The sequence below is a fragment of the Sapajus apella genome, unplaced genomic scaffold, assembly GCF_009761245.1.
Source record: "Sapajus apella isolate SASKATOON/1434 unplaced genomic scaffold, GSC_monkey_1.0 scaffold43, whole genome shotgun sequence".
Lineage (NCBI taxonomy): Eukaryota > Metazoa > Chordata > Mammalia > Primates > Cebidae > Sapajus > Sapajus apella.
In genome coordinates, this window is record NW_022436983.1 from 1778644 (window position 1) to 1788938 (window position 10295).

The 10295-nt window shown below is 57.5% G+C and overlaps 1 protein-coding gene across 15 annotated transcripts in view; it reads left to right on the plus strand.

The window, feature by feature from the left end:
* CAMTA1 (calmodulin binding transcription activator 1) overlaps positions 1-10295 on the plus strand; it is a 954794-nt gene that overhangs the window by 756690 nt on the left and 187809 nt on the right. The window lies entirely within an intron of this gene.

A 10295-nucleotide genomic window follows, 5' to 3' on the forward strand; every position in this document is an offset into this window, starting at 1 on the left:
GCCTCTCTGTCTTCCCTGGCATCCAGAGGTGAAGTGATAACCAGGCCTCCTCCATGCCTGGCTCTCTGCCATTCCTCAGCCACCCTCCTGTGACCCAAATCTCCTCCAGGCCCCTCGTTCCAGCAGCCTGTTATCTCCCGCTTCCCAGAGCCCTGCTCTCCCCAGTCCAGCTCCGCCTCGGGCCGCATGGGACCTGTGCTGTGCCTGGTCTGCTCATGGCCGCCAGGGCTCCCGCCCGCCGCCTCTGCTCCTGTGGGAGTGGATTCAATACCAACATGCTGGCGCTTCCCCCTGGGCATGGCAGGAAGAGGGGGGTCAAGGCCGCCAGAGTTGAAGAGGGGGTGCACAGAGTCCCTCTGGATGGGACCCAGGAGCCAACATGCCGTGCCCCTCCAGCCATCCAGAACAGGGTTCCCAGCAAGGTCCAGGCAGCTGCTTCCCTCACTCCTGAGCGGAGGGGGAGGAACTCAGTTCCCTTCTCCAGGGAAAAGTCTTAAAATGTATTTAGGGACCCACTGTTGTTCCTTCCAAAGTTGCCTGCATGGATTAAGTCCACCAGGGCTGATAGGCAGTGGGCATGGTCCTTAAGTTGGGAAGGAATACCCCAGCCATGTCCCTGTCCCCTCAGCCCCAAAACACTTGAGTTCACCCCCTCCGTGGGCCTGGGGTGCAGAGGAGAAGCAGGGGGCTTCCCCACTCCCTGTGTCTGCAGCCCCAGGCCTCTATCCAGTGAAAACCCCCCTGCCTGCCAAGGCCGTCAGAATTAAAGAAGGATTTCGGCAGCTGTAGTCATTAAGATAAAAGTCGCGCTAATGACTCAAGCGTTATTTAGTTCTGATATCTTAATTTAATTGGATTTTTTTAATTAAGAAAAAGACCCATAATCCTGCAAGCACTGAGCTGAGGCAGCCTTTTCACAAGTTACCCTTGAAGGGCTGGGTCTCGAACCCCCATCCCTCCTGCCTAAAGGCCAGGCTCACTTTGGGAGAGGAGGGACAAAGGGCCTGGAGTTCAAACTGAGAAGGAATCAAGAAGCCACTGGGAGAGAAAGGCCACGGCTCCCCCGCACGGTGGCAGCTCAGGCAGGAGGCAGCAGCTGGCACCAACGGTGTTGTCTGGCACGGAGACCGGGTGTGGGCATTATCGCCGCTCGCCAAGAGGGACCCGAGTGGCCACTATCTCCACCCCCCAGGGCCTCCCACGCAGCCCGACATGGGCCTTGTGTCGCCTGTCTCTCCACCCTGGAGCACCATCCTTCTCAAGGGCACACGGCGCTCCTGCACCTGGCTCTGCCCAGGGGGAGGGAAGGCTTTCAGGCCAACCCGCCTGCCTCCTGGCCCTGGATGGCCACAGCAGCCCCTGCCCTCCCTGCCGCCTTCCCCGCCAGGCTCTCCCAGCCAGTGGCTGCTTGGCGACGGTGACTGATGGTTTACCAATAGAAGCGGAATGAAGTTTTAATAGTCTCAGATTAAAGGATCAGGGAGCAGAGGGAAGCAGAGGGCCTGCCTGCCAACTTGGTATCTTCACGCGGAGCACAGCTCGGAGCCCTGCGGAAGGGCCTGCTAATGCCACAGACCAGTTTGGGGAGGTGTCGGAGGGGTCTGCCCTGGAGGATTCCTGAAACATCAGGCAGGCTCTGAGCCTGCCGCTGTCACAGGGCGGGTGCCAGAGTACACATGGCCCCCTGCGGTCCAGAGCTGAGCCCTAGGAGCTTGGCATCCTCACTGAATCAGGATGTACCCCAGGGTGCAGCTGATTGCACCCTGATGTCCTGTGAACACCCTCCTCCCTAGATCTGGGCTGAGCTTCCAGCTTCTGGGAAGCCAGGGGAGGGGGTCTCAGGGCCTGGCTGCAAGAGAATTCCAGAAGGAAACACAAGTCAGACTCCCAGCGAGCTTCCGGAACCCGTCTGGGTTCTTGGATGAGAGCTTGGCTCTCTGCTTTTCTTAGGAAGCCGTGATATTTCTGTTGTTTGGAAATTCTGTGTAAAATAAATGGGCACTTCCTCCAAATCACGTGTGACTCTGGGACCCCAAGGCCCAGGTTGAGGATGGATCTAAATGGGCGTTTGACATCCAGCTCAGGTGGGGAATTCTCTCCCTTGGCTGTGGGGTGATTGTTCCCATCCTTGTCCCTGGTCCCTAAGGGGAAATGAGGGCAGTAGGGCCCCCTGGCACCTGTGTGGGGTTCTGTCACCACTTCTTGTGGCCTCCTAAGATGCCTCTGCCCACTCTCCTTTCTGCAGCCCTCCCTGCCCTTCAGGTCCTCTGGGGTCCCTTGTGTCCACTGAGGCAGGCGCTCAGGCTTACCCTGCAGCCCGGGCTCCAGGCACTGAGCCCCCAGCATGGGCAGGGAGCTGGGGCTGGGGACACGAGATATTTCTGCCCTCTCTGGGCCTCAGTATTCTCTGTGAAATGAGCCATGGAGAAGATGGGATGGTCTGTGTCCCCATCAGGCCCCAAAAATACTTGGCCATGAGTAAGGCTCATGCGTGCAAAGCCAGCCATTAGGTCCTCAGAGGTACAGACAGGCAGGGCTGGGTTGGGGGGACCACACAGGGGCCAGGGAAGCGTGATGTGATGGATTGTGTTTCAAGGTCACTGCAGCTGGCATGCATCTCAGCTGGTGTAAGACCCCGTGCCACTGAGCCCAGTAACTCACTGGCTGTCTCATGGGACTGCCTGGGACTGCTTTGGCGCCATCAGCAAAAAGCATCATGAGAACATGGGACTCAGGGCGGGCACTCGGGTGGGGAAGAGACAGCGCACAAAGGCTGGGAGCTGGTGCCTGGAGGGGCAGGGCCAGGCGGGGCTGGAGGTGACAGGAAGGAAAGCTGGGGTGTGGGCCTCACTGCCGCCCAGATTGATCCAGTAGTGCCAGCTGGAAGCCCGGGAGGACAGGAGTCCCTCAGTGGGGGAGACTCCTGATGACTGTGAAGGACAGGCTGGGACCTGGAAGTCCTGGCCCTCCACACTCAGGCTCGAGGTGATGCTGGGCTGGATGCTACCCATGTGGAAGGGTCCTCACCTCTGTCCTTTCTGAACAATGCCCAAGAATCCAGGCACAGCCAGGGGCTGGCCGAGGGGGGCCAGTGGGTGGTGAATGAAGAGGTCCCCACAAACCCCAGCTGATCCAGGCAGGAGGAACCCAGCAGGTTCACCAGCAGCACCTGGATCTGATATTGATCACTCCAGCCCCTCTACCATCTGCTCAGCCACCAAGGCTGAGTTTGCTGCTCTTGGAGGAGCCTCCAGGAGCCCAGCTGGGGTGATGAAGGAACAGAGGGACAGGCAGAGCAGCCGGCAGGTGGGGCAGGAGCCTCCTCTTGGGAGTCACATGGCCCCAGAAGGCCTGGGGTTCCCCCCTCTTGCTGGGCACACCCCAGCAGCACCAGCACACTCAGTCCTCCAGGATGAGCCCAAGCAGAGGCCAGAGTAAGATTCTTGCCTGAAAATTCATTGCAGGCCCAGGGACGGGCTGGTTCAGGGAAGAGGGGAGACAGTGGGCAGCTTGTGTGGCACGCTCTGTGGGCAGGTCAGCTACATGCAGCAAGGCACAGGCTGAGCAGGCGGGGCTCCGTGATGCCCGTCAGAGCCCACCCCTCTGCAGCCCCCCAGGCCACCATGTCAGACCTCCCACAGGCAGAAATGGCTCAGGGATGGATGAGAATGAACCGCACCCCTGCCTGCCCTCCAGGCAGCCTTCACCAGCGTTTGTCACCAGACACCCAATTTCCTGGACTCCATTTTTCCCCGACCTGCTCAGTCCCATGTTCCAGGTCAGAAGAACAAACGCAGTTTCCAGAGAAAGCATGAGGCTTTCTGTGGCCAAGATGGTGATTGGGCGATGGTGTGCAGGGAAGCCTTTGTGCCCCAGGAAAAGCCAGGCCAGGCATGCCTGCCTCCTGCCAGCCTCTCTACCCACACCAGGATTCACAGGTTGCAGCTGCCCAGTCCTGAGCCCGGCACCCCAGCTCCGGCCCTTCCCAATCTGCTATTGCAGCCGTAACAACAAAGCCTTAAGGAACATGCGTTAGACCACTGTCACTCAGCGTATTGGATGGTGTTTTGCCTTGGTTTGAATATGTAAAGGCTCTAAGCTGTTTAATTCAGGGCTTTCTGCATCGTTGGGTGGCGTCACTCAGTTGGATATCAGGGCTGGTGGCAGCGGCAGGGCAGGCCGAAGCAGCTCGGCTAATTTAAGCTTTGTTTGCTGCGGAGCTGGAACTTCTGCCTGGCTCTCCGCATTCCTCCCCCAGGCTGGCAGACGGCTCTGCCCACTCCCGCCCACCCAGGCACCTGTCCTGCTGCTCCCCTGACAGCTACCTGGCCCCCAACAGGCAGCAGTACCTGCTGTGGCTCTGCCTGCGTGTCCCAGAAATGTTATCTCCTCTTTTTCGGAGATGTCACCCACAGCCGTCTGAAGAGATACCCGAATTGTACGCCACTGCTCAGATGGTTTATCTGACCCCGCTGCCAGCAGGCACGGAGACGCAGGGAGAGGGGCCTGGTGTTTCCCACATCTGCCATTAAGGCTCGCCAGGCTCCCAGTAGCCCCCTCCCCCCCACTTCTTGTTCTCATGGTCCCTGTGACTCCCAAGCAAGGTGGATGGGAAGACAGGCCCTCTAACCCACCGCCCACTCACCTGAGCCTGTCAACAGCCAGCTCGGGGACTCTCCCACGGCCGCTTGGGCTGTTTAGCCAGAGCCTGGGGCCCATCCACCCCAGCTGGTCCTTGAATCTGGATTTGGTTGGGGGCTGTGAGGCCCATCGCAGAGGCGCTTTCTGGGGACCCCACTTTCCACCTTCTCGAGGCAGCTCTCGGCAGCCAGCCCCTGCCATGCCTTTTGTGGCCTTTGGACACTCCCCAGCCCCAAGCTATAGTGTCCAGGGTCCCTGGTCACCAGACTGCAGCCCCCAGGCACCGGGGCAGCCCCACACCCCTGCTCCTTTCCGTCCTGGACTTTTCCTCACACATGGGGGCAAGAGGCCACTGAGTCAGGACACTAAGTACCTGCCAGGGTCTTCCAAGCGGCTGCTGGGAGTGAACCTGCTTTCAAACTGGTCCGACTCCTTGCGGAGAGGCAGGGATCGGGGTGGGTTTGTGGAGCTGGCTGCCCCTCGAGAAGCCTGGTTTCAGGACTGAGACCTGCAGCACAGCAGGAGCAGGGAGGTCAGCGAGGCTCAGCGGGGCCAGCTGGCAGCTTCCGGCCTTCCGTTCCCACTCGGGCCACGCTAGAGCCTGCTGTCCAGGCCCAGGGCCGACCTCCTCACATGGACTGAGCCCAGCTGTAGCAAGCTTTGTCTTCAGCCTTCCATGTCAGGGTGCTAGCAACCCTTGGCTGGGGGTGGCTCTGATGGGCACCTTGAGGCTGGATGGCGGCCAGTGCGTTTGCTCACGGCCTTACTGTCTGCGTGGCATTGCTGCTTCTGCAGAGAACACAGCATTCTGGGACCACACATTATTATGCCCACTGGGAAACTCAGTCCTGGAGAGATGCAGGGATGTGTCGAATGCTACATGGCACCGTAGAGGAGGGCGTCCTGTGTTTACCCAGCAAACAAGGCAGACCAAACGCCTGCCCATGGGGCTGCAATCTAGAGAAGGAGACCTAAGAACAGGAGAAGTGAGCAGAACCTGTGGGAGTTTCCGGGGGTGCGCGCTGCAGAGAGAGGGCAGAGTGAGGAGGGCTAGGTGGGGGGTGGACATGCAGACCCAGGCATCAGGTGTCATGACTCATCTCGAAGGCCCCTTTTGGTTTTGGGCTTTTAGAATTCAAATGAGGAGAACCAAACAGAAGTTGAATCCTGTTCTCCAGAAATGTCGTTCTAGGTGCTGTGCCCACTGGGGCGCTCCAGACGGCCCGACCCCATGTCCCCTCCTGGGGTGCACCCATCCTGGCCTCTGGTCCTCCCAGACCTTCCATTTCTGGCTGTTGAGCAGCTCTGGCCTTTGTCACCCCACCTGCCAGGCCAGCTTCTAATGCAAGAGTCTCTCCCTGGGGAGGAGACACCAACCCAGCTCTAATCTTCCCCTTCCTGGAGATGGCATGCTGGCGGGATTATCACTGCTGATGTGATTTGTAAGGGCCACAAGAGGGACAGCGGTTATAGTGAGCCCTGAAAATTAATTAGAGAGGGCAGCATCTTCACAGGGCAAGTGACTGAGACCTCACTCTTCAGAAGCTCTGTAAGCTCCCACACCGTGGGAAAGCGGGCTCCTCTGCCTTCTGTTTCCTGGGCTGGCCCACGCACCAAAAATGATATGCCACAAATATGAGTCTGGGGTGCCTGTGCGTGCCTGCGTGCCTGTCTGCAAGCTCGTGTGAGCATGTTCATGTGGTGTGTACTTGTGTATGCGTGTGCGCGCACGCGTGTGTGTGTGTGTGTGTGTGTGTGTGTGTGTGTGTGTGTGATCTCCAGACACGGCTGTTGTCCAGGAAGCTCTCCAGCCCTTCTGCCCTCCCAGTCTCCAGTGGAGTGAGAACTCAGGGACGGGAAGGAGGAGAGGGTCCTGGGAGGCCCGTGAAGCAGAGGAGGAGAAGCAAGAGGCCGTCAGGGTTAGAAGGAGATGGAGACCAAGGCAGGAGGAAGGAGGGTTGAGAGGGGTGGGAAGAAAGAGACAACGAACAAAAACAGCAGGGTGGAAAAAAAAATAGTCAAGGAGGAGGAAGTGGGGAGACAGGGAAATGGAGAAGGAAAGAAAGGAAGGAAGATGGGAGAGGCTGAGGGGGGGAGGAAGACGGGGTGACAACCGGGAGATCGAGGTAGATGGTGGGTGGGAGGAGAGGGACGAGGCCTGCAGGGAGGCTAATAGAGAGGCTGTGGGCGCCAGGGGCTCCCTGGGGAGATGCCTGCCAGTCACCTGTGTTGCCCGGACGTGCCCCTCACACCCCCACCCTCCATTTGCCAGCAGATCACTGGAGCAGAAGGCGGGGTCTCCATCTGTCCCTCCTCATTCCCAGCAGAAGCACCCAGAGAGCTGCATCTGCCATAAAGGGCTGAAGAAGAGGGCGCCGCCTTTGGGGCGCACAGGCCTACGGGATGGGAGTGAGCAGACTGTGGGGCAGTGGAGTGAGTCTCTGAGCAGGGGCAGGGGGCTGACGAGGGCCCAGGGGAGCCTGCTGGGGCGGCTGACCCAGCCTTCTAGGCTCCAGGGACAACCCGGCTCCCTGACCATGTGGTAGAGTGAAGAGGCCAGGAGCAGAGGGCTTGGCTGAGTGTCCACATCATGGGCTGGCTCTAGGCTGTCCGGAACAGCAGAACAGGGCTGGCAGAGATGGGACCCTCGAACTCCCTTGGGCCCGCCTGACTGAGACCCCCGGAGAGCCATGTCCTGCTTCTTGGGGGAGGCTGGGGGCCTCAGCCATCCTCCGAAGCTCCTTGGGGAAAGGAATTCCTGGGTATTTCCTGGGGGCTGTTTTGTGTCGTTTGTTTTGTCCTTGTGTCTAGACTAGGGTCTACTCAGGCTGCCAAAACAAAAACACCATAGACCGGTGCCTAAGCAGCAGACATTTACACTCTCTCAGTTCTGGAGGCTGGAGGGCCAAGGTCAGGATGTGCGCGTGGCTGGGGCTGATGAGGACTCCCTTCCTGGCTTGCAGATGGCCGCCTTCTTGCTGTGTCCTCACATGGTGCAGAGAGAGGGAGAGAATATTCCTCTTCTTAGAAGCCTCCAATCCAATTGGATTAGGACCCTGCCCCATGGCTTCATTTAACCTTAATTACCTTCTAAAGCTCTATCTCCAAATACAGCCACACTGAGGCTTTGAACTTCAACCTGTGGATTTGGCAGGACACAATTCCATCCATAGCACCTGGAAATCACTTCAGAAGAAAAGGTGGGGGAGGTTTTCCTGGATCCTGCCTGTGCTCCCTGGAGACTGGAGACAAGGGACCTGGGGCGAGCCGGGCTGGGCCGCTGGGTGACCCCCAGGCACCCCCTGTCTCTCTCTAGACCTTTCCCTCCATTTATCAATGGCAGAGAGCCATTGACCCTATCTCCAGAAGATGTTGGGAGAGCTGATTAAGGTTATTTTTAAGTATGGAAAGCGGTCTTTGGAGACAGCCTAGTGTAAATAGGCTGGTTTTATTACTCATAATAAACATTTATTAAGCACCTACCGAGTTGCAGGCAGGCACTGCACAGAATGCCAAGAGACCCCAGCCCAGCCCCCGCCAAACTTCCCGCCAGCCCCTGCCTCGCTTCCCTCCTTCCCTCCCTCCCATGGCTGTTGACAAGCAGAGAGAACCTGGCCCAAGCAGGCAGGCAGCCCCAGCCCCAAGAACACCACATCCCCAGGGTTTTGCAGACTGCCTCAGAACCGACGTGACACCCAGACGTCCGCCTGGCTGGGCCACAGAGCCCTCCATGGGCACCCGGAGACCTAGGTCCCTCTGGGCTGTGTCATGCTTAGAAGGCTGTCTCAGCCTCAGTCCCTGCACATCAGGAGGGAAGGCAGTGAGATGCCCAGTCTTGCCCTTCTGTGCCCGGTGGGCTCCGTCCCAGGGGGAGGGCAGTGAGACCAGTCCAAGCCCCAGATTGATACTAGGAGCATTTCACACGCTGCTGTTCATCCGACAGATTCCCCAGTGCCCCCTCTGTGCCCACACAGATGGTTTTCATGGACCTTACCTGCTCACAGGAGGGAGTTCAAACAAGTAAGCACAGCAGATCCATGAAAATGGGGGCTGTTACCTGTCCCACCCTGGTCCAGGGTCTGGGATGGAGGAGGCTCTGAGCAGATAGCTCTTAGGGAAATAAGTGAGGCCAGATGAGTGACCTTGGGGACGGGGACCTTGAGTGTGGAGAATAACTCCAGAGCAGGGGCCTATTCCCGGAGTGTGGTTCTGGAAGGTGCTCTGAGGAGGCAGCGTGGCTGGCGACATGGCAGAGCAGAAGGGCCCCTCGGTGGCTGCCGAGGAAGACTACTCACCACGGCAGCACAGACGGCAGGCCCTGAGGTCGCGGCACGGGTGAAGCGCTGGTGATGAGGACCACAGCAGGCGGGACCGCTCACAGGGACCCGAAGGACAAGGGAGGGCCAGCTGCAGGAGGCCTCTGCACCCGACGTGCAGTTGAAGTGTACACCTGAGTGGCAGGCAGAAGCCGTGGCGGGGGACGGGGCCGAGTGTTTGAAAGCTCTCAGCCAAGCTGTGGCAGTGGGATGGGAAAATGGTGGCATCAACACAGGTGGTGGCCAATGACAGGGAACGCAGTGGATGGATGGGAGATGTGCTTTGGAGACAGGCCAATAGGCCCCCAACCCCTGTGCCAGCCCAGCTTCTTGGTGGGTTGTTTGCACCGGTGGTTCCCACCTTGGTCCTGGATTATCCACATATGAATCGCCGTTGGCCACAGAGAGGCTGCAGTGGCTCTGGAATACGTATTTTCACAAGATGCCAGGTGATTCAGATGGGCAGTCAGTCTGTGGCCTTCAAGTCTGTGCCATGTATTTTATCCTGGCCTCACTCACCACCCACTGAAAGGTAAAGGGAGAAAACTCCCGTCCCAAATAAACTGAGATCACAGCCCGGCTCTGCCACTGTTAACTGTTTGGACTCAGGTATATAACCTAAACTTTCATTGCCTGTTCCGCATAGTAAAGTGAGGATAATACTGTAACCTACCTAACTGGGTTGTTGCCGGAATTAAGTGAGTTAATATATAGGAAGCTCATAGAATATTGCTCGAGAGATATAAGGTGATCAATAAATGTTTACCATTGCCAACATCATCATTACCATCACCATCACCTCTCCATCATCATCATCATCACCACCATCACCATCTCCACTATCATTATCATGATCACTGTTACCATCATCACCATCATCACCACCATCCGTCATCAATATCACCAGCACCACCACCATCATCATCATCACCACGACCATCACCATCTCCACTATCATCATGATCTCTGTCACCATCATCATCATCATCGCCATCATCACCACCATCCATCAATATCACCATCATAAATATCACCATCATCACCACCATCCATCAATATCACCATCATCAATATCACCATCATCACCACCATCCATCATCAGTATCACCATCATCAATATCGCCATCATCACCACCATCCATCATCAATATCGCCATCATCACCACCATCCATCATCAATATCACCATCATCAATATCGCCATCATCACCACCATCCATCATCAATATCACCATCATCAATATCACCATCATCAATATCACCATCATCACCACCATCCATCATCAATATCACTACTATCATCACTATCACCGTCACCATCTCCATCATCATCATCACT